The following is a 25,604-nucleotide window of genomic DNA, read 5'->3' as shown; positions in this document are numbered from 1 at the left end:
AGTTTTTATTCCCTCTCAGGTCTCTGCTGATATTTATTTCCCAGGTCAGTTCCAAACAGTCAAATGAATTTTTCGGAAAAACTACAGCTGGAGTGTCAGGGTCCAGGTAACAATATTAAAATAATCGAGAGAGGAAAAAATCTCAGAATCCCTTGGGTGTCTTTTTCACAAAGTTTTCTTCTGGGCATCCTTACACACTCAGGGTTATTCCCAGTTTCCCTTCTGTTGTTCTCCTTGGCCATCTTCCCTGCCACTTCTTTTTTTCTCTGTATTGCTCCCCAAAGCACAAGCTATGTGTGTATCATCCTGAACAAAGTTGATTCCAGACCTTTTTTTGTTTGTTTGTTTGTTTTTTAAGAATGTTCCTTAGACAAAAAAAAAACATGGCTGCAGCTGGAGGCTGCTGGGATTTCTGTGCCTTGTTTTCATGCATGGCCCCTTTCATGAAACCCAAGGGAATTCATGGGGGTGGGGTGGAGGAAAAAGAGGGGGAAGAGAGGCGTGAGCCTTTACACCCAAAGTGGGACCTCCGAAGAATTTACAGCATCTTTTCTGGAGACCGTTAAGGTTTATTGCCCTAGCACCAGCAGCTACAGTGCTCCGTGGCGCTCAGAACTGAGCCCGTGCCAAGGATCCCCTAGCCCGCTAAAGCTGGCAAGAGGCCAACTCTAAAGCAAGTTCACTTCAGGAAGAGAGAGGGAGCTCGCTTCATCGGGAGGTGGGTCGGAGGAGAGGGAGAAACCCAGAGAGTAAATAAGGCATCATCAAGTCACAGCTGCGGCTCCGCAGTCAAATAAAACTGACTTTGGGTGACTTTCCACCGTTTACTAGCTTCTGGTATTAACCAAGTGATTTAACCACTCCAAGGCTGAGGTTTCGAATCTGTAAACCGGAGCTCATAGGAGCACCTAATTTATTGGATTATTGTGAGGATTAAATAAGATAAATCCTGTAAAGAGTTTAGTACAGTGTCTGTACACAGTAAAAGCTTAATGTGTATTATTTTACATTGATATGATTATAAATAATGACATTGCAGGAAAGGAGAGGCCACCTAGTTCATACTTTTTCTAAAGGTGAACGTGTATAACGAGACGTAATTTCTTTCTTACCTCTAAACATTGCCTTCTATGGCAACTCTCCCAGCCACGTCTGCTAGGTACCTTGGGTGTGAGGGGAAAGACCAGTAAAAAAAAAAAGAAGAAAAGTGAGAGAAAAAGAAGAGATGATGATAGCGAAGGAGATTTATAGGGAGAAATAATTGGAAAAAGACATGAGAGAAAACTAAGTGAAAGAAAAGAAAATGGAAATTGTCAAAGATGGAAAGAATTTTTGCAGCTGGATACAGACTAAGCAGGAAATGTGGATGAGAAGCAGAGGAGTCTGGAAACGTGCAGGGCTTGGTTTGCCGGCCAGTGAGTCCTCTGGGGAGGTAACGACTCCTAAAAGCCATGAGCTTGCGGGTATTTAAAAAGAACCTAAGCAGCAGAGCAAACCTTCCTGCGGGACATATAACCCCTCTGTATACTTTCTGTCAGTCACAAGCCCTCCTTCCCAACCCTCCCCGAGCCGTAGGTGGATGCCCCACCTCCAGCTGCACAGCCTCACACCTGCAGACTTTACTGTAATCCTGAAAGAGACTTGGTTCTCCAAGATAATGTTTGACACTTCGTGCTTTGGATGGCTCTGCCGCAGAGGGTTAAATTATCCCATGCCTGGGGCTTGCTAAATGCTCCATAGTGTTTGTTGAATGAGTGAGTGAATGAATGAATGAGTCATGTTGAGGCAGGCCTACGTGACTGCTAAAGGCTACAGGGTTTCTTCCTCGGGGGTGAGGGGGTGGAAATGTTCTAGAATTAGATAGTAGTGTTGGTTGTACAACCTTGTGAAGGTACTAAAATTGCTGAATTATACACTTTAAAATGGTGAATGGTATGGTATGTGAATAATATATCAATAAAATAAATATAAAAGCATAAGCTACAGCCTTAGAGAAACAGTCACGACTAGCGCTTATCTTCCAGTTTGCTCTTGACATTGGGTCCTCTTCCCATCCCTTTGCTCCTTCTCAGAACATAAGGACAGAATAATTACCTTAAAAAGTCTTTTCAAGTTTTCCTTGGATTTTCAAGTTCCCATGACACCTAAGTGAGACCAAGGTTGCTTAGATCTCATAGAAACGAGGTGGCTAAAAAGGAGGGGCACAGCCTCCTCTGGAATATTTCTCCAGGAGCTGTGTAAACGTTTCATGCGTGAACACCAAGATTCACTCTCTTAGTGAACCCCTTCACATCGTCCCAGCCACCGAGGCTCAGCCGCCAAGAAATTCTGGGAAATCAATGGCACTGTTACCTCATCTTAATGCCTTAAGTGCTTTTATGAAACACCTTATCTTCCCTGGCAGTCAGGGACCTTCAAGTGAGCAGAAATGATTTTCCAGATGGGGTGAAGTAGAACAAAGTCCAGCAGTATATTCGTCTGCTCTTTCAACCTCCCCACACAGAGGACCCATATACACAGAGCTGTCTTCCTGGTATTGGAAGTTACTGTTTGCTATGGACACTTCCGTTTTGTGAGATTGTGTGGTTAACGTATGCACAGCACACTTCTCAAAGGATTTTGTGTGGAGCTTACTTCAGTGGCTTGTTTAGTACTGGCAAGGGAAACTCCTAAATCTTAACCACTATTTAATACATCAGTAGCAGACTTTTTAGACAAACAGGATTTCAGTTTCGAGGGCTGCTGTCTGCTCTATTCCTATCAATTAAAGAGGGAATGAGTCCATATGTGTCTGCCTCCCGCTCTAAGGTTTGGGCCAAGTACTGGGTCTCCGAGAAAAACTGAAAAAAGCAGGCTATCTTCTGTTTCAAGTTCCTTCTCCAGCATCCAATCATGAACAGAATAAAAATGTGAAAAAGTGAAATGCTACTTAAACCTAATCTTGAACAAAAGAAACAAACATTAACATCTTCATTCACTTTTTGTGAACTGAGAGGCCCTGAGAGTTTCTGAAAAGTCCACCCAATCATTCTTCATAACTTGTCATGACTCACTGAGAATCTCAGTTACCAAGCCTACAAAGTGAGATTTGATCTTGATCTTAGGTTCCTGGTGTTGTCACTACCAAGGCCCCCATTCTTCTATGTTGGCAATGATGTCATCAGCCAACCAGAGCCTCAAATCCCCGTGAGCTCTCAGTGCTAACAACTGAACTGCCTGACGTCATCATCAGTTGGGGAGTTTGTTGAAAGTTAAATGTATGATTCCTTTTAAACTTTTAAAGTTGTTGAAGTACAGCTTTTAGAGCCACTATTTTTGTCTTTGAGTATTCCCCACCTGTTCAAGGACCCTAGATTGGAGCTTCACCAGATAATCTGTGAGGCTCTTGTCAACTTCAGGATTCTCCAAGTCTAGAAATCTGAGGGTGAATGAGTAAGTCATGAGTGACCTGGATTTGCCCCTCCTTTCAGCTTACCCTGAAGATTCTCCCTGAAAAACAGAATTGCCCACTGGCTGGACTTTCCACTCAGAACCAGCCATTACTGTGTCTTCATAGTTAGGGTAAAACAATGCAAAATCAAGGAAATGGTCATTATTTGGATTTAAATCCTGGTTGTTGATTTCCTCCAAAAGCCTTTGGTCTAGAAATTTAAGGGGAACAGCTCCTTCTTTGTCTTTTCTAACAAACTTTGTGACTGTCGGAGATGAAGAGAGAGATTCTTATCTACTGCGCCCCAGGTAGTAAACCATAAAACTCTTGAGTTCATTGAAACCCTAGAGAATGCTTGCACAGAGGGAAACTGCCATGCAGCTGAAATTCAAGAGAAAGGCAAAGGAAGAGAAAGAAAGATGTCCAGGAACCCAGAGATGCTATAGCTTCTTTCCCCAGTGCCTGTCCTCTTGTAAGGGGCAGAGGCCTAGATCCCACACTCAACCCCTCTCTCGTATACCTCTTAATAGTGTGGTTTTCTAGACACTGTGGGTGGCAACCATTTATACTAAACCTCCATTAGTGCAGAAAATCCAGAGTAGTGTTCTTTGCTCTAAAAAAAATGGCACTGATGTCAGCAGCCCTTCTCACAGTGGCCAGCATGTTTGCTTTTGCAGTCTCCAGTGTCAGCAAGCTTGCAGTGTGGCTTATCTTGTCCTCTTTTATTAAAATGCTTTGTCACTGCCTAATTTTTAAAGATCAAGATAATTTTTTTTCCCTCAAGCGTAGGAGCCTTTGCTAACTTTGGAAGAGGGCAGTTCCTCAGCATATTCATTAGTGATCTAATTGACTTACCAAGAGTACTTTATACCCCTTTTTGGAATCTCAAGAGAAGACAGAATGATAGCCACAAATTGTATACAGTACTTCCCCCTTATTCTCAGGGGATACATTCCAAGACCCCCCAGTGGATGCATGAAACCACATTTAGTACTGAACCATATATTTACCATGTTTTTTCCTATACATACATACCTATGATAAAGTTTAATTTATAAATTAGGCACAGTAAGAGATTACTGACAATAATAATAAAATAGAACAATTATAACAATATACTGTAATATAATAAAAGTTATATGAATAATATATATATATATGAATAATAAAAGCAACAGAAGAGATGAACACATGGCAACATGCACGGTCTTAAACTGTAATAAAAGTTATATGAATGTGGTCTCTCTCTCAAAATATCTTACTGTCTTGTACTCCCCCTTCTTCTTTTAATGACATGAGATTTTAAAATACCCATGTGATGAGATGAAGTGAGGCGAATGACGTAGGCATTGTGACATAGTGTTAGGCTACCACTGACCTTCTGAGGATAGCTCGGAAGAAGGGTCATCTGCTTTGGGTGATCCTGGGTCTTCACACCATGATGATGTTGACGGTTGGGGATCCTGGTGGTACGGCACAAGATTTCATCATGCTTCCCAGAACGGCGTGCAACTTAAAACTTATGCATGGTTTACTTCTGGAATTTTCCGTTTCATATTTTTGGACCACGGTTGATCATGGATAACTGAAACTGCGGAAAGCGAAAGCACAGATAAGGGGGGACTGCTGTACTTTTTATTGCCTCTCACTGTTCCTTGCGCTTCTTTCCCAGAGCACCTTAAACATTGTTGTTCCCTTTCTTTAATGCTCCTTCAAGAAAATGCTTCATGTTTTCAGGTTGAACATGTTATTAATTAAGGAATGTTTGAGCCTCTTCCCAGGAAGTTAACCCATTTCCTGGTGGCCCCCAGCAAAGTCTTCGTTTGGATATTATTTGCATATTAAGTTGATTTTGTATTGCTCCCCCAGAGAAATTGGAAAATCATTCAAAGAATTTCAGGAAATTAAGCATTCTTGAAACACTGGCTTTTATTCATCATCACTGTCATCATCATCTCTATCACTGTGCTTTTAAATCCTTCTATAAATAAATAATCAAGTGGACTTCTGATGTCAGAAAAGCAGAAGATTACATGCTGTTTTCCACATTTATTGACAGTGTGTTGGAGCTGAATGTGAGGCAAACTCAAGTTTACTTATATTTTAAGGAAGTAAGTGTCACTCAGGACATTTACCCTTTCCCTTCCACTCCTGTCCTGGGTAGCATCTTCAAATCTGAAGATGAAGGGAAAGAAGAAACAACTTGTAAACCCTACGTCATGCTGTGGACTGTGTCTGGGTTATTTCAGTAATTCTCACCACAAGCCAATGAAGCTGGTGTTATCATAAACTTCTCACTTTTTATTCACAATTGCTCAGAGGTAACCACTTTGTCATTTCAGTTTGTACAGAGCTCTTACGTTTGTTTGTTCCTCCCTCTATCCCCACAGCTGCTCCCCTTTAACCGCCACACCCCGTAGGCAACATGCTTAATATGTCTTTAATAAAGGCACTCTTGCAATAGATATTACCCTGTGTGCATGTATTTTTATTTACATAATGGATTCCAAAACATTTTTTTCACATTTTAATCTCTGACATAAGGATGCACCTTCCAATCAATGGTAGGTCATTTGACTGAAAGTAAAAGAGTTTTTACTTTCTTAGTCAAAGCAGAAAATAGTGGTGCCTAATACAGTAAATGATATTTAGATTCAGTGAAATTTATTTATTTATTGAAATAGTTGATTTACAATGTGTTAGTTTCAGGTGTACAGCAAAGTAATTCAATTATATATATACACATACAAATATATGTGCTTTTTCAGATTCTTTTTCCTTATAGGTTATTACAAAATATTGAGTATAGTCCCCTGTGCAATACAGTAGGTCCTTGTTGGTTATCTCTTTTATATATAGTAGTGTGTATATGTTAATCCCAAACTCCTAATTTATCCCTCCTCCCTTTCCCCTTTGGTAACCATAAGTTTGTTTTCTATGTCTGTGGGTCTATTTCTGTTTTGTGTATACGTTCATTTGTAACATTTCTTTTAGATTCCACATATAAGTGATATCATATGATATTTGTCTTTCTCTGTCTGGCTCACTTCACTTAGTATGATAATTTATATATCACATCCTACTTCTTACATTTTCCCCCTTGGAATACCAGTTTAAGACCGTGCATGTTGCCATGTGTTCATCTCTTCTGTTGCTTCTAATTGCGGCCCAGCACTTCAGGGTGGTCCTCCATTGTACTTTGTCTATCCAGCTTCCTGACACCACAGACAGTACTAGAATAAGCATCCTTGTGTCTGTTCCCTATGGCATATTGTAAGCATTTCACTGGAATAGTATGTCTAGGGCTAAAATTGGCGGGTCATTGGGTTTGTAAATATTTATTCGGCCAAGTAGAGCCAGATTGCTTTCCAGAATGGCTACACTATCCATGTTTCATCAGCAGCATATGAGGGTCCTCTGAACCCACATCCCTGCCAACACTTGGCATTATCTAGCTTCCTCATTTTACATTTGAGAAAAGGAAGCTTGGCATGAGTGGATCCTCTTCCCTTTTACCAAGAAGAAGTAGATGTAGCTTGGGGTACTGGAGCCTAGACTATGCCAAGATGCCTCTATGGCCACATAGAAGAACCATGTGGTTTCTTACTCTGCATTTCCTCAGTCAGTTAAGTATGTCCCTTACCCTGTCTGGGCATCAGTGTTCTCATCCCTTAATTAAAGGAGCAATATTTGATGATGTCCAGGGTTCTTTCCAAATCTATAATTCTCCAACTCTGAGCACCCTTTTGTCCATCACCAGCAATTGCCTCTGCCTCTAACAGCATCCAGGTGTCTCTGTGGGCTTCAAGATGTTGGAAATGACAGGCTGCTCTTTGTACCTTTTCATCTAAGTGACAAAAGCACCTAAGGAATAACCAAGCACCCACACTCAATGCTATCCCCTTTCATATGAACCTCCTCTCCCAGTCTCTGCACCCTCGACTGAGACAATGCCCAGAAATAAAAGACAAGGTACACAGTGTACTTTTGCAAAGTCCAAGAGTACGTTAAATTAGGCTTTGTTCCAGTCTGAAAAGTTTTATTTCCCCTGTTCTGGTGAGGGATGGATCACATTATTTCTAAGCCAGAGTCCAAATGCAGAAATGACATTACCCAAACTGGGAGAAGCCAAAGGTCTCTCCTCAGCCATTTCGCGAATAAGGGATGGAGAACTGATATGAAGTTGGGGGTCGCTCTGAGAGGTTTCATGGCTAACTATTCACTCCCCACTTATTTCTCTATACTGGATAAGCTTCTGCAGACCCTTCTGGCTTCCAGCCACTGCCTGAAAGGACTGTGAGTGCATGTCCGTGTAGACTAGCCTCTCCAAGATTCGCTTCTGACATCTCCCTCAGGAAGACCAGCCCTTCTTGAGCCTCATAGATGGGGCAGTCGCTTTCCACCAGCGATCTCCACGTTTAAACCTATCAGCCCCTTCCCATGTCACATTCTTGTCAGGTATTCAAATCTCAGAGACCTGGAGAGGCTGTCTTTGGTGCTGAGTTTCAGCTACCTGTTCTCAGAGAGAAAGAGATGAAGTGCACCAGTGGCCACAGAGGGAAATTCCAGGGTGAGAGGTCTCAGGTCCTAGGCTCTCGTCCTCTGAGCTGGTATCTCTTCTGTCTCCTCTCTCTCCTGAACCCATATGGTTCCATTTTGAATACCCAGTACACCGCTGTCTATCCCAGGGTTGTAAAGGGCAGGGTAGGAATTGTTACTGAGGGGTACTCAGTGAGATGCTCCTGTGTAATTCAAATATCTTGTTATCCTAAACAAAGGACTCTTAGCTGGCTGTTTTGCTCTTGTCCCAGTGGGCTCCTTTGTCAGCAGCAGGATTCAGTCTTCTCCCTTTGGTAGCCAAGTTGGGATATTTATTTTACTTTGCTATGGCCCAAGATCTGCTTATTGGGAAGAGCCGCTTAGCCAGTTTGCATCAGCTCTGCTGGGACCTGGATGGGAAATTCAGTATCAGCCCACATGGAATATTGCTCTGGCTTAGCTGCAGGATTAGGGTTCAGAGTTCCAACATGCTTGTCTTCGCTTACTCTGCAGGGTCATTGCTAGGACATGTGGGGCCCTGTACCACTCAGGCTGGTAGGGGAGTACTCAGGTCTGGGACTTAACTGCTTTTTTTTGACTTTAAGTAATAGCATGTTATAGCAGAAAAAGCAGTTCCCGGGGAGGTCCAGACTTTATTGAACTCACTAACTGAGATAAGTGAACATTATAACCAGCCTCATCGGTTCATGTCAGGTTTTTGACCAAAAGAGTTTTGAGAAAAAAATGTTGTGATTTTTAGAGCTCCTTTTCAGATGTGGAAATTACAGATAAACGATTATGGAGCTAATTAATGGAAAAAGCATACTAAGCCTTCGGCACCAGAAGGACAGAGATTCAAATCCTTTCAGGCTGATTTTGGGGAAGTCACGTAATTGCTCTGAGATTCAGTTTCCTGAACTGGACTGAACTACCACCTTGTCGTATTGTTTGGAAGATTAAATGAGACATGGCATGTGCAGCATAGGTTAAGTTAAAAAAAAAAAACTTAATTTTAGGATATGTGGAGGGAGGGATGAGGGATGAACTAGAGCGATGAAATGTTGGAAGAAACAAGAAACAGATTTGGGGAAGGCAGTGAGCCATATGGAAAACCTTAATTTGAGAGTGTGAAGGAACAAGGGAAAGAAGAGTCTGAAGAATGGAAACTTGTTAGTGGGCTAGGTAGGCTCCGGGGAAGGCCAGAGCCTCTAAAGTAGGTGCCTTGAGCTGTATATAACCAGAACATAGTGCACTGGAGCTAAGGGATGGGCGTAAGGTACAGCAGGAAAAGTTGAGACATCACTTGGGGACCCGCCTGTTGGATATATAGAGAACCAGTCAGTGTGTCTCTCAGCATCAAGCAAGTTTTTCCACTAGGAGCACCTGCCTCTTACTCACCTGGATGCATGTCTACCCTGCGATTCCATTGCACTTGGAGCCAGGTGGCTAAATTCATATTGCCCAAAAGCCCCCAAACAGAAATGAGAAGTAAACGATGACATTTGTTATACAGTGCATGCCTACCCAAAGTGCCAGACACTGGGCTAAGGCATTTTACACCCATCACCCCCTTAAATTCTCACAGCACCATGAGGAATGTATTATTTTCCACACACCATAGATGAGGAAACTGAGGCTCAGAGGTGTTAAATGATTGCCCAAGGTCACAGAGCTAGCAAGTGGCAGAGCTGGAATCCACCTCTAAGTCTGATTGACAGCACGAACCACTACAATGTACTTCCTTACTGGTGGTAGCAAGAAATGTCATAGATTTTATATGAGAAATCCCTAAGCTCTCAGACACTGGAAGTGGAAGGCTACAGTAGTGGAGCTTTTGTGGGAAGGACCTTGGCCCCCTTCACCACAGTCCTTCCTCTCAGCTGGCTCCCAGCTCCCAGCTGATGCCCACTAGGCACAGCAATCACAGGGAACCCACAGTCCTTTTAATGACCCACAAAAATGTTTTAATTTGTCATAAAATCAGAAGAGAAAAACTAATATAATTTATTATATTCAAAGAAGTTATAAAGGATAATTTTTAATACTTTTATGTGGAGGAAAGGGTACACAAAAGGCCCACGAAAACCATAATGCAGCCCTGCCTGCTTTCTTAAATAATCTAGAAAGTGTATGGTGTGTAATTGCAATCCTTGCGTAGCATCACCTCCTCTTTCATTCATTTGGGGAGTTATATCATTCCAGAAATCCTTAAGTAGGGAACATGCTTTTTTTGGCAGGCTGTTCTTTTCAGCTGACATAAAAGGTGATACAAATATATCTAAATACTCAGATATACAAATGTGACCAGATACTTAAAGCTTAATATTCACAAGCTATACCCAAGAATTGTGTACCCCAACTTGTCCATGGACATAGATTCATAAGCACCATGGGGCAGCCCTAGAACCTGCACTGTAAACATAATCACCAACACACACAAAGACACACACACACACACACACACACACACACACACACACACTTCTCCAACAATAAAACAAATAGACAAGGAGCCAAGAAGATCAAATTACTATCCCATGAACAGTTAAAAAGAGAAAAATCCCAGATTTGCAGTCCAATCTGTGGTAGGTAAATAAAGGATCAAGACGGGGTGGGAAAAAGAATAAGGCAGTGCAGATTGAGCCAATGCGTTTATTATTATTATTTTTCAAGGTCCAAGACCAGAGCAGTTATTAATGATGGCTCTCAGAGTCTCCCCAGTTAGGCATCCCCTGCTCTTTGAAGGATTCCAGATCTGTACAAGCCAGTAATAACATCAGATTTGAGGATTGAGTTGGGGGTCAAGACAAGGGGAGAAGGGGAGGGGGTAAAGGCTCTGTGAGGGGGTCCATGATTAAAAACAAGCTCAGAAACAGCTGAAAAGCCAGAAAGGAAACTATCTCCTTAATTGGACCCCTTTCACCTCTTTCTTTCCCCATTCCACCAACAATTCTTCTCCCTCCACAGAATGTACCCAGGCAAAACATTTGAAAGGGATTATCTGCCCTGGTCTTCAAAGCCAAGTTATTTTTGGTTAATTGGGGGTGAAAATGTGAGGCAACCTCTGAGCAAAGATACCCTGAAGTCCTGCCTGTTTAGAATCAACAAATCCCAAACTCATACCGGTAAGAAGATGTATACTCATAATGGAGCCTCAGGCTTCAATATGATTCCTACAATATTCATTTATCTGGAATGTTGGGAGATTTAGGTATTTTGGTTCACTAATTCATTCCACAAAGATATAATGCCACCTATTGAAATAATAATGATAATAATAAAGTGATAACTCTGTGCCTGTGCTAAGTACTTTATCTGCAGTGATCTCATTGAATCCTCACAGCTCCATGAATTAGGCACTGTTATTACAGAGAAGGAATTGTACAGACGAGGAAACTGAAGCTTGGAGATGTGAAGTAATTTACCCAAGATCTAGGAAATAGATCAGGTGGACTGTAACTCAGATCTCTCGTTGTGTAGTTTACATTGTGGTTTTTTTTCCTCATTACTATTCATCATTTAAGGTTCTTTCCAAATTTTAACTACTAGAAATAACGTGGCAATGTACTCTTTGTACATAAAGTTTTTCTCTTATTCCTGGTCTTTTTTTTTTTTTTTTTAAGAAGAAATTCACAGGAGTAAGACGTCTGGATTAAATGGTTTAAATATTTGTTGACTCTCACTATGTATTGCCAAATTGTATTTTTAAAGGTTTTGCTCATTTACACTGGGAACCTCACCATACAGATTACCCATTTTTCTCAAATCCTTTCAGACACTGTCTGTTTACTGATGAGATTTGGCTGCTCTCTGGCCACCATTCCACGATCAATGGCAAAGGTTCTCAGGAATGCTATTTTAGTGGCCAGTAGCATCCCAAGGTTGTGAACATGCTGGATTATAACAGGCTGTATGAAGGCCATTACCTCTTACCCCATCTCCCATCTGTTGGCCAATACCTATAATTCCACCATTAGGGACTCATCCTTTTGGCTTAAGGTTTAGAGTTTTCCTAAAATGTCCCCTGGAAGATGTTACTTTTAAATGGCTATCAGTTATTTATATTCGGTGTTGAAGGAACAGAACCAGGTTATTTTGAGAAGGAAAGGAAGCCGGGGGACAGTGTTTGGAGTTCTGGGGGCATGGGGTGGGGAAGGGGATTTGGGAAGGGACTGAGAGCCAAGAAGAAAGGTGCGGGCTTCCCTGGTGGTGCAGTGGTTAAGAATCCGCCTGCCAATGTAGGGGACCCTGGTTCGAGCCCTGGTCCGGGAAGATCCCACATGCCACGGAGCAACTAAGCCCGCGCACCACAACTACTGAGCCTGTGCTCTAGAGCCCGCGAGCCACAACTACAGAGCCCGTGAGCCACAGCTACTGAAGCCCGTGCACCTAGAACCCATACTCCAGAAGAGAAGCCACCACAATGAGAAGCCCGCGCACCGCAACAAATAGTAGCCCCTACTCGCTGCAACTAGAGAAAGCCTGCACGCAGCAACGAAGACCCGACGCAGCCAAAAATAAATAAATTAAATAAGTAAATCTGTAAAAAAAAAAAAGAAAGAAGGTGCAAGTCTGTTCCCTCCCCTACTAGCCAACGGGACACTTTGTTTTTCCTCTCCAGTGTTGTGCATAGGAAGGTAGTTTTCATTTATTCCTTTATTCATTCATTCCACAAAAATTTTTTTTGAGTGCTTAATATGTTGTAGACAGCATTACAGGTGCTGGAGAGAGATACATCTGTGAACAAAACAAAGTCCTTGGCCTAAGGATTGCTTACGTTTTAGCAACAGGAGATAGTCAAACAAATAAACATATAATGTGTCAGGAAGTAATAACGCTGTAAAGTATTATTTCTAAAGAGGAAAATTGTCAGAAGCCAGTCTCTGAGAAGGACTCCAGGGATAGATAATCTCCAGACTCAAGGATGTGGGGCGTGTATGTGAGACTGAGGGATATGGCAGGAAAACAAAAATTACAGACAAATCACTGGCAAACAAGGCGGCTTTCTGACTCTTATTAGACAGTACTCTAGACCCCCTTCATTTCTCCCAACGAAGATTCATGATTTTAGTCACCAGATCCCTCAATTGGCTGTAAGAATGTGAAGGATGTGTGTAGATAGGGTGCTATTGTTCTGTGTGTGGATCCAGTGTATTGTTCTATAGCGAGAGCAGCAGAGCTCTTTCAGGCTTCCCTCTGACAAGTGCCTGTGGTGAGAAGGCTGGAAAGCCTTGGAAGTTAAGACTCTACCTAACCCGCTGCTGTGGAACTTGGGGCAGGCCCCTAACTGCTCTGCCCTGGGCCTCAATCAAGTCCAATTAAGCAAAGCGAGGAGTTTAGACTCTAGAAAGAAGGTCTCCATTGTCCCTTCCAGCCCTAGTCTCTGTCTTCGACCTCAGCTTGCATTTCTGCCTGTGAGCCTTCCAAGTAAACAGCAGGATTAATCCATCAGCTCAGCTGGGCTGGGAGAGGAAGGGAAGCAGGCAGAAGAAGTATCAATGGTATCGCACTCCAGTGAGCACTGAAGAGGTTCCATTCATGGACCAACAAAACCTGGGAGAAGCCTCGGACTTAATCTGCCAAGGAGGCTCCAGCAGTAGGAACAAAGGAAATCACAGCCGTATTTGGCAATCCAGGCACAGCTTCTGTGTTCTCCCTGAGACCTGAGCCCACCAGCTCCCCCAGTGCACGTGCGCATGCAGCGCGCGCATGCGCACGCGCGCACACACGCACACGCACACGCACACACACTGTGGGATTACAGGTTTCCAGAAGGAAAGGGGAAGACAAAGAGGCAAAGACACGGCACCTGAGGAGTTAGGTGATAGCTGATATAAGAACCTCATTTTAACTCTACCTTTTAGACCAGGTTGTAGGAGCACTTGTAATTTAATTTTATAAAATTAAGATCCCTTTTACACTTAAAAACCAAGGAGCACTTTGATGAGGTTCAAAATGAAACTGTTGCATGGACTTCTGCATGAAGCCTTTTAGGGTCCTGAAGTAATTTACGTTTCTTAACACATTATGGCGGTTACAATACTTTGTGCCTTTCCATAGAACCTCTAGCTAGGCATTTTAAAAAATATTCCGACACCTTTCTAGTGAAGTAGGTTGGGATTATGCATAGTCCCATTTTATAAGTGGGAAAGCTGAAGTCGTGTTTCTTATGGCTGCCTATTATGTCTACAGTATGCTGCTGCAGGTCACCTGGGCCAGCTTCCTCACCAGACATGATCCTTGACTTTGAATGGATGGTGGTGAGAATGGGCAGATTGCTATCATCCTTCCACAGGGAAGGCCCAGAAAGAGGATGGGCAATTAGGATGCCACACAACAACGAGTATCTTTCCTGGTTGGGGAAATAAGGACGTGATGCTACCCCTCTCCATGCTAATCTAAATGCCACACTCTGTCTTTGTCAGCTGCTGAAAGTATCTGGGAGATTATATTATTAGGATGACTCACAAAATTAAATAATCACTTGTTTTTGTTTTGTTTTGTACTCATATGTTTTTCTTCATTTGACCTTCTGCTGCCCTATGCTATCATAAATTGCATCTTTCTGAAGGCAAGTCTAAGTTTGCATACATTAGTATGTATAAGTAGCATTTCAGCTTATAGGCATTGTCTTTAAAAAGGAGCTGGAGCAGTCTTTTGTGGGGTCTTCAACTAAGATATTTGCTAAATAACTTTGGGGCAAATATTTTTGCCTGAAAGCCTAGTATAAAAATGAAAAGAATTCTGCAAGCAAGGAATTTAGCTTATTGTGTTCAGTTATTTTTCCACAAGGAATAGGTGAGGGATGTGAGGTTAAAAATTATTGTTGAGTTATGACCAGTAGGTGACAGACGTGGTTTCTTTTTTTAAAATATGATACCTGTGGCCCCAACTGATTGTAGGAAAAACCATGGAGATGTTTCTCGTGGGTTCAGCCATTTTCCTTTTCTGTGCTCCTCTCCCTACTAGTGGTTTGTTTTTACCTGTGAATTAGGTGGCCCTTATCATTCCATCAAGATGTCCTTGATCTTTGCCCTACACTTTGATGTTTCCCCTGAGTAGCATCTCTCGGAGCAAACCCATTTCCCCACTTCATCAATAGTTTCCAGTCCAGGTTTGACTTCTTGATAATTGGACAATTTCAGGTATATCCCCAGAACAGGGAACTTTGGGGGCCAAAGAGCCTCCATGCAGCACTCCTCTCCAACTCTCCATGGAGGGTCTGCTCATAGGTTGAGTCTGGCCCCTTCAGACCTCTCTTCTCCACTATCACAGAGGGAGACAAGGCTCTTAGCCAGGCTTGTGAGCAAAACAAAGGAAGCTGTTGCAGTTGTAAAACTATTTGAAGCTCTTTGTGGAGAAAGAACTTCTGGTGGCCCTGTTGCTTCCTAAGAGCTCTCCTCCCACTCTCAGTGGTGTGAGTGTAAATTTTCCAGAAACCTCCAGGACTCTTCATCATCACAAGTCTCACCTTCCCACTCAACTCTCTTTCTAGGTGAAGACTTAGCCTCTGCAGACCTGCGAGCCCTATAGTTGACCTCCCTGCCCCCATATACAAAGTTACTTCCTGCTTTGGTTGCATCTATTATTAGAAGGGATTAGAGGTGTTTTGCACTAGTGGCACATGCTGGGCACAGTGTATATGTTGGCAGAGTCGAACAGACTACCAAGAAAGGGACATACCCTTCTGCCATAAAACTCCAATAGAAGGTGGCTTACGTCTGAGACAGTGACCCTCAAAGGGTGGTCTAAGGCTCACAGCAGGCAGGAAGGGACTTGTGAGCCTTGAAAGGGTTAAAGTATGTCTTTTGTGGGGAGGGATGGAGCTTCATGTGGTAGATGATGGGGTAAGTGAGCCATGGGGCTTTTTGCCATAGTCAAAAAAATTTGAGGGGGCTTCCCTGGTGGCGCAGTGGTTGAGAGTCCGCCTGCCGATGCAGGGGACACGGGTTCGTGCCCCGGTCTGGGAAGATCCCACATGCCGTGAAGTGGCTGGGCCCGTGAGCCATGGCCGCTGAGCCTGCGTGTCTGGAGGCTCCGCAACGGGAGAGACCACAACAGTGAGTGGCCTGCATACTGCAAAAAAAAAAAAAAAAAAAAAAATTGAGAACATTGGATAAAAGTACAGTCATGCCAGGAAGCAAAGGGATGGCCATTGTCTTTGAAAAGTGTCTTCTGCTGCACCTGAAAATGGGCAGCTCAGCCTGTGACACATAGGGATGCAGAGAAGGTCCACAGATGGCCTTGACCTCAGAGACTCATCACCATCCTTTCAAGTTCTGAATCCTGACTCTCCTGACATCATTAGAATAGCATTCCCCACCCCCAAAAGCTGAAACTCCAAGGCTGTGTGCATCCAGATATTACACACACACACACACACACACACACGCGCGCGCGCGCGCATGCATGTTGCCAATTTGTTAATTAACCCTGATAAATGCAACTGATAAGAGTACTAGTTATTCCCTTTGGCCTGATCAGAACGTTCCTTCAGAATGAAGGATGTAAGTTGAGTTTCAGAAGCGTCTCTCCTTGAAGAAGCTTTAGGCACTGTCACAAGGTCAGGGGCCAGGAAAACCTCTGTCCAGGATAGTGCCTCTGCAGACTTGCTTTTTCTTGACTCTGAAAGCTGGTCATTTTCCTCTCCCCACTCTACTTCCCAGAGAGATGTGTTCTGTTCAGAGGGGTTCTTCAAACAGCCTGCACTCAGTTGGTTGGGTTCTGAGTACTGTCCTACTACCTGCTTCCCTGACTTTTCTCCTAGTTCACCTTGATTGGTATCTTAGGTATTCCCAAGCTTTTGGCTCACATATTTAGGGATGATATCGTGATTTACTTCCACAGGTGGCTAATCACATCCATTGTGTATGGATCTTAGTAGTTTCACTCTTACAGGGAACTATATTTCCAAAGTCTTAGAACACATCTTATTGTGGTCTCTAGGCCCTACAATGTCTTCTAGTCCTGTGATCTGTTGGTAGGAGCAAATTCTCCCCAAGTGACAGCTCCTGAGTCACAGCTCCTGAGTCACAGTGTCCAGAGATGGACACTGAGTTCGTGTAGTCCTTCTACCATCCCTCCTCTGACTTAGGCATTCGCCTTGACCTCTTCAGTGAAGCTGGCTCTAGGCATTCTTCCCACACGGCACAGAAAGAATTGGGATTAGAGATGGCTGAGTCCCTTAACAGCAACTTTTTGTATAGCAGAGGAATCAAATAAGAGATGAAAAAGCAGCTGCAAGTGAGTATGTGTGACCTGGGCCCTCAAGCAGGACAGGGGGCTGAAGTTTAATTGTCCTCTCTCTGGATCAGTTTATTGGTTGTAGCTTTCAGGATGGTCCCAGCTCCTGAAGTCTCACTCACTTAGCAAACATCTACTAGTAGCCTCCAAGCTTCACGGCAGGGAGTGTGGGCGTAGGATGCATAAAAGATGAACAAGACATGGTGCGTGCACTCCAGGAACTCACAGTCTAGTGAGGGCAGGAACGCTGGCTTTCTGGCAAGTGGTTCCTGGAATAAGTTCTGGGATAATAACAGGCAAGAAGGACAAGGAACATTTGGAATTGCCTGGAGAGGCATCCACCCTTGAAATCCTTCCTGCAAGCACAAGGCTGGTTTTCTGCACTGGAAGCTACGCTCCCCTTCTTCCTCCTTCTCCCTGTCCTCCAGCTCTTTCCTCCCTGCCTGAGTCTGACTGTTTTCCCCGCCTGAGGGCTGAGGCGCTGCTTCACAGGATGAGTCATCCCCACCTGTCCCCACACATAGAGGGGCACCCCTCCATGAAAGGAACAGGGATCTTCGGAGTAAGCTCAAGTTTGGGCCAATATATTTACTTACTTTAAAGAGGTTAAAGAGTGAAAACTCTTATTTGAATGTGAGTGAGCTTCGACACTCCTTTTTAAAGCACAGGGATATGGTAAATTTTTTTAAATGTACCTACCCTGGTATCGTGAGACCCCCAGGGCTAGAAACTATGGACTAGTGAATGAGAAAAAGCTAGGAAGTAAACTAGGCTCATTTAAAAAGCTGACAAGGAGAGTTGTATTAATTTTAGCTAAAGTAAGTTCCAAAACCAAGTGAAATGTTCCAAGAACGGGCATCCCTACAGATTCTATTGTTCATAAAATGGTAATCCAAGATATTATGAATTTGACAAATATTTAGTGTCAGTCACCTTAGTGAGCACTGGAAATACTGAGCAAGTCAGTCTCAGCCCTCATGGTTCCTTGATGATGTTTCTTCAAAGTAAAAGGCACAGCTTCCTAAAAGTTCTGCGCTCTATCTTGCTCTCTCACTCTCTCCCCCACCTTTCTTTCTCTCCACCCTCTGCCCACTTTCTTTCTATCTCTCTCCCTCTGTCTTCCTCTCTTTCCTCACACTGGTGATAGTCATGGGCAGAGTCTGTTGGCAACAACCACAGTGACATCCAGGCACTGTTTTGTATCATCCACACTTTGCTGTGTGGTTGTATCAGTCAGGATAGACTAGGTTATGCTATAGTAACAAACAACTCCAAAATCTTCGTGGCTTCAAACAACAAAGGTTTAGTTTTCACTCAAGTCACATATGCATCACGAGTCAGCAGGAATCTTTGCTTTTGTAGCCACTTAGAAACCCAAGCTGATGGAGCAGCTGCCATCTTGAGCGTTACTGGTGATTGTGCCAAAGATAAAAGAATGCTCTGGAAAGTCTCAGAAACAGGCTCCAGGCCCCAGCCAGGAAGAGTTACATGTCACTGCTGCACAGAATGCAAAGGCGATATAACTAGTCACAATACCCAATTCAACCATAAGAATCCAAGAAGTTTAACCTTCCTCTGTGACAGAATTGAGGAAAATGAAATATTTGGCAAATAGTACTAGTGACTACCACAGTGGTGTGTAGTAGATTTGATAGGTGCTGACCCAAACCCTAAGATGCTAGGCCACTGGGCAATTTCGACCTCATCATAGTGAATACTGCCTCCTCAGCCTCAAAGGAAAGTAGGAAAAGCACAATTCCCACTAGGTTCTTGGAGTAGTCTGATTCCAGGGTGACCTTTCATGCCACTCTCCAGCCATATAGTTACACACACACACACACACACACACACACACACACAGTGGAGATAAGGGAGGTGGGGGGGACTAGAGTAATGAGATGATCAAATGCAGAGTTTTCAAAATCAGACAGAGCTGGGTTTGCATCCTGCTTTCACCACTTACTGCCCATGTGAACTTGGGGCAAATTTCTTAACTCTTCTGTGTCTCTCTTTCCTCATCTGAAAAATGGGACTAATAATGCTTAACTCCTAAGTTTATTGTTGGGATACACTGAGAGAAATTATGCACATCCCTTAGCCCAGTGCCTGGTAACTGACAAGTCCTCCATAAGTAAGAACCATTATTGTTAGTGTTAGGATTGGAATAATAAGCAAATATCAGTGCAATGTCGAAAAGATATCATGTAGCAAATCTGAAGGATATTTAAAATTTTTTGCCTTTTCCTTGAGATGCTCTACTAAGTGTCAAGAAAAGGAGTGTGGGAGAGATGTGCCCAAATAACAACAAATAACACGCATGGAGAAGTCAGTGGTGTGATACAGTGGATACACCATTTCCCAACATACAGTGCTTGGGGGTTCTATGTATATAACACTCCTAAATATCTCCTAAGGTTAACATGTCTACTCTAATCTTAGATATTTATTGAGAGCCTACCATACATAGACACCTTACAAATATTATTCCATTTAATCATTGTGATAAACCCATCAGCTCAGATTTGGATCCCCATTTTATGAATGGGAGCCTTTACAGCAGAGTGGGTAAGAGCATGGGCTCTGGTGTCAGACTGGCTGGATTAAAATCCAGACTCTACCAACAACCATCTGCATGTCCTCAGGCAACTTACTTTACCACTTGTTCATCTGTAAAATGGGAATAATAATTGCATGTCACCAAGATGCTGTGTTAATTAGATGAGATAATGTATGTAAAGTGCTAAGCCCAGGGCTTGGCGTGTAATAAGGGCTCGATGGATGTTAGCTAGGATTACCAAATATGAGGAAATCAAGTCTCCAAAAACTTAAGTCCCTTGCCTGAGATCACATGGTTAGTAATTAGGAAAATTTAAACTCTGGTCTTTCCAAATCCAAAGCACATGTGCCTTTGTTTAACAACATCATTCCATTATTTACACTCAAATAATTGCCCTTAGGACTGCATTAATCTTCTGAAATTTGGGTCAGGCAATCCTCAGGCACAGTTGAAAAAAAAGCAAGAAATTGTGCAGTGGGCAGACTCTGACAGTGGCAATAAGTAAATGGAGTCACTCTATTTTCAGTACTCATCCAGATTGGCTTCTAAAGATGCTTATACTCTAAGAAAGCGGAGATGGTACTTCAGAGTTTTAGATTACTTACTATTGAGTACCTGCATCCATCAGGCTCTGTGCTAGGTGATTTCCCTGTTTTCTCATTTAATCGTCACACAGACCTGTGAAGGAAGTACATACTTATTTTCCTCATTTTACAGGAGAGGAGACTAAGATTTAAAAGGTTAAGTAACTTACCCAAGGTCACACAGGTGAAAAATAGCAAAGCCTCTGAAAGATGAATTAGGCTGAAAACAACCTTTACTAACTAAACAATGTAATCTCATTAAAAAAAAAAATTTAGTCGGTATTTTCCCACATAATCCCAGTAATAAATGATCATCATAGAAAGTCTGGAAAGTAGTGCAAAGTGCAAAGAAGCAGGAAAAATTATCCATGACTCTATCTCCCAGAGTCAATCACTGTTAAGTCTTTTAGTATAGTTCCTTCAGATCTTTTCTCTATATTTCATTTTCATTTTATAGTTGAGATCATACTGCAACAGTTTGTAATGTTATTTTTTAAGAGGCCAAGAATGAATTCAGTAGTCATTTCAAGTTAATATAATAAAATCTTTGGTTATAAGAATTCAGGGACTGATAATTATAGTTGCCATTTGTTGACTATTTCTGTATGTCTGGCGCCATGCAAAATAGTTTTAACTAAAGTATCTCCTTTTATCTAAACCTATAAAGTGGGCATTAAATAATCAAAACATCAGAATATTTATGTAACCAGTATTTTAATGCACTCCACTTTTTAAGAGAAGGAGGTAAAGGACAACAAATAAGCTGGTAGATCTTATTTAAAAAACCCAAACAAAAGCACTGCCAGGCTGTGGCCTGTGGTCGCCATAAATTCTCTTCTGTTTTCCATCCCTTTTCTATCTGCAGCACAGTGAGGCTTGGTGTCCATGATGATGACCACAGTGATGATTCACAAGCGTCACAGATTAAAGGAGTTTAACTATACTTCTGCCCTTGGCTTATGCCTGGATGGGCCCACACTTGAGCAGCTCAGGTTACAGGACCACTCAGTGGACATCAGAAACAGGAAATGAACCACTTCTCCCTAATGTGGGCTGGGTCATGTTCCAGTTTCCTCCTTTGGTCATCTTTGCTGGCTCTACCGTAGCCCTCTCATCCCTGTGATCTGAACTTCAGGACTGCCTTCTCTGTAACCCTCAGAAACTTCCTTAACTAGACACAGACTGGGTGGAAAATGGTAGCTGGACTACCTTTGCGGGGAGTGGTTGCCCTGTGGGACAGGAAGAAAAGAAAGGAGAGAAAAGTCTTTTTGAGATTAAGGAAAGTGCTCTCAGCATTAACATCTGAAAATAGCCTCCATGTGGTAAGAACACATGACCCCTAAGGGTCCTAAAGGGAGATGGTAGGGGAGGCTCTGGCTGCAAAGATGCTACAGGTCAGGAGTGGACTTTCAGCGTCTGCTGTTTTATATGTTTAAAGACTAGGTCTGTGTTTTGTTAACTGAACTTGCTAATAGCCACCACTTGAATTGCTGCTTCCAGCTCTGTTTGTTTTAAATAAGGAGATTCAGCCAGTAATAATGGGAGGAGCTGCAAATGACTGCCCCAGTTGGGAAGTGCCTGCTTGTTTTTCCATCTCCCTGGGCATGCAGATGCGCAGGCCACACTCACAGACGCACACATCTGAGGAGATAGCCTGAGGGAGCCCTCGATATGTATATTTATATAGGAGGTGTGTGTAAGGGGGCACTCAAGTATCAAAATACTTAGGTAACTGTGGGTGAAAAGAGGAGTTATGTTGCAAGAATTTAAATATACCATGTCTCATATATTTCTTTCTTTCTTCATTCGACAAACCTTCATTGAGCACCTACTGTGAGAAGCACTGTGTGTTTGCTGTGAGACATGCTATTATTTCTAAAAGATGGGCCTTTATTCCTCTCCCTTCAGAAGCTTACCATCTGATGGGGGTACTATCTGATCATCCACTAAAGCGTACAATCACCCACCGTGAGCGATAATGCAGGATAAATGCCTTAAGAACGATAATGAAGATAGGTGCTGTAGGAATCCAGAGAAGTAACTGTTCACTGCTGGCTCAGACGAAGAGAGGTGGAGAGGGAAGAGGTGGTCTAGGAATTGAACGGCAAATCTCCAGAGGCAAAGAAAAAGGTATAGCACACTGAGAGTTGCAAGCAGACTGGTTTATCTGCAGAGTAATCACATGGGAAAGTGTATTGAAATGAAATTGGAAGCTAGGGGTCAGATTGGGAAGTACCTCCCAAGGTCTCAGAAATTCAAGAGATAAGGGTGATGTTAGAGCAGAGAACAGCTCTTCACTTTCTGAGTGTCTGCTAGGCCAACAAGCCATCACTCTATGTGAAGGAAATAAATGCATATGGACTGTGTCAAAGTTGTGGAAAACATAGCCTCAGAATAAAAGATAGCTCTTTAAATTGAACCAATTAAGAAAATTAAACTATGCTTATTTTTTTTGCCATGGCCCAGCGGAAAGGTCATCACAGCCATTGATATGGCTAAGTTTTCCTTACTCCAACTCCAAGCTCACCAAAGAAGCCTACAACCATCATGTAAGTCCACAGGAGAAGAAGGCTACCTTGGTGAGTTAGCTGCCACCCTGGCCTTGCACGTTAGTCTCTTTAGAGCTCTGCTAGCATGAATGTGTCCTGAAGTGGAATCTGCTCTTAGGCCACTGGCCAAATCACGTTTCTGAATCTTCAAAGCTTAAGACTAGGGACTTCCCTGCTGGCGCAGTGGTTAAGAATCCACCAGCCAGTGCAGAGGACATGGGTTCAAGCCCTGGTCTGGGAAGACCCCACGTGCCTCGGAGCAGCTAAGTCCGTGCACCACAACTACTGAGCCTGCGCTATAGAGCCTATGCTCCGCAACAAGAGAAACCACCGCAGTGAGAACCCTGCACACCGCAACGAAGAGTAGCCCCCGCTCGCCGCAACTAGAGAAAGCCCATGTGCAGCAACGAAGACCCAACACAGCCAAAAATTAATTAATTAATTATTTAAAATAAAAAAAACCCCAAAACTTAAGACTAAACCCTGGACCTTGCTGAATTCACCAAGGTAAATGGCCCTTTCTTGAGTCCCATTTGGGCAGCTCACCAGATTTCCCTCTGGGCCTCCTGAGAGAGTACCTCATCATTCAAGATACCCACAGTTTTGGTTAATGGAAAAGTTTAGTTTATAGACTTGACTGTGCATGGCATATGTAAATCATCAAGAAGTGAATAGAATAAAATAGGCTTACACTAAAAGACCCTAAATGTTTTTTTTTTTGATGATTCAAGAACTACTTCATCAAAAGACATATCCAGAATATATCAGAACTCTTAAAACACAACAGAAAACAAATAACCCAATGGAGAAAAAATTGGGTAAGATAATTGAACAGGCACTTCACCAAACAGACTATTTGGATGACAAGTGAGCACATAAAAAGTTGTCAAACAGCACTAATCATTAAGGAAATGCTGATTAAAACCAGATGAGTTACCACTTATTATTATAATGGCTAAAAAAAAAGCACTGACAATGTCATGTGCTGACAAGAATGCAGAGCAACTCGAACTCTAGGCATTTCAGGTGAGAAAGCAAAAAGGTTTGCCAGTTTTTTTTAAAGTTAAACATGCACAAACCATATGACCCAGCAATTCTGCTCCTGGATATTCACCCTAGTGAAATGAAAATTTATTTTCACATGAAAGTGTGTACATGCATGTTTATAGCCACTGTAGTCATAATCACTAAAAACTTGAAACAACCCCAGTGTCCTTCACTAGGTGAGTGGGTAAACAAAAGCTACTTCAGAATTTTACAGTACTTTGGGGGGAGGAAACATTATGATCAGTTAGTGTCATGAGGTGGTACCATAGGAGGAATATGTTTTCTTCTACTTATTAATATTCCAGACATATGTTTTCTTCTACTTATTAAGATTCCAGACAAAGTGAGGATTTTATGCTACCACAAACATCAGAAAATGTGCAAGCTGTTCATTGACGCTTGTGTTAACCATGCTGTGTATGAGTTCCCTGTGCCTAAGCATATAGGTATTGAGTATGAAATGTAGGGTTTTTGGGGGGGGGGGTTTAAGATTTTTTTTTTGATGTGGACCACTTTTAAAGTCTTTATTGTATTTGTTACAATATTGCTTCTGCTTTATGTTTTGGTTTTTTGGCTATGAGGCATGTGGGATTTTAGCTCCCTGACCAGGGATTGAACCTTCATCCCCTGCATTGGAAAGTGAAGTCTTAACCACTGGACCACCAGGGAAGTCCCTGAAATGTAGGTTTTGAAGGAGCAGAAGGGTGAAGTATTTGAGTGGGAGGAGCAAGAGAAGGTCTGCATGTAGAATAAATGAAGGAGTCTCTGTCAACGTTGACTTCAACCCAGGACCAAAGTGAGGCAAGTGCCTGCATATATGTTGTATTAAAAAACTTTTAAAATTACGGCTTAAAATCACTGAGCGTCTTTAAAAACTGGTCTCTTTGTGGGTGCGGGGGGCTACTGTATTTAGATGAACTCAGGAGTGTTGGCAAACTTAAACAATTGGGAGGGCAGGAGATAGTGCCAGAGGAAACTAACTCCTCATATCAGTGGAGTCTTTGATATTTGCTGTCCTGTGTACCCAGGCACTTGACTTGTGACCCATCCTCTCCACTCTGAAGCAGCAAAAGTTCTTTTGTTGCAAATCTATCTCTGTATTCCAAAAAGTGCTTCATTTGGGGTGGGGAAGCCACTAACTGAATTAAGTGAGACATAAGTTTACCAGCAGGTGGCAATAGAGGTAATTGTGTCTCCGGAAAGATTAAACTTGTATTACTTTATAAACCAGAGATGGGAATCTTCAGAACTTGATTGGGCCCCAACTTCACTTCCTTCTGCCTTACACTAGCGTTCTATGAGTTGGAATTGTTCAAGCCAAAATACTGTATCCAGATATATAACCTTTTCCTCACTGAGCTGCTGCTGCACTCTGATTTCTGAATGGCTCCTCCTCTAAGAGTTTGATGCTTTTAGTTGAAAAATTAGAAATAATGGCAAAATCATGTTTAATATCATAAATTAGATTTGTTCGTGGTTTAGGGAAGCTCAAAAAGGTGAAATAAAACACTGCTTTCAAATGTAACCTCCTGATACTATTAAGTAAGCTAACCTAAACTCTCAAAGAGCAAAGATGAAGCAATCAGACTGCTTTTGAATATCAAAAGGACATTAGGTTCTTAAGTGAATTTCTCTGACCTTTCTTAATTCCTTTC

This window comes from Lagenorhynchus albirostris, chromosome 5 (assembly GCF_949774975.1).
Source record: "Lagenorhynchus albirostris chromosome 5, mLagAlb1.1, whole genome shotgun sequence".
In the NCBI taxonomy this organism is placed as follows: Eukaryota; Metazoa; Chordata; class Mammalia; order Artiodactyla; family Delphinidae; genus Lagenorhynchus; species Lagenorhynchus albirostris.
Note: the sequence above shows the minus strand (reverse complement) of the source record.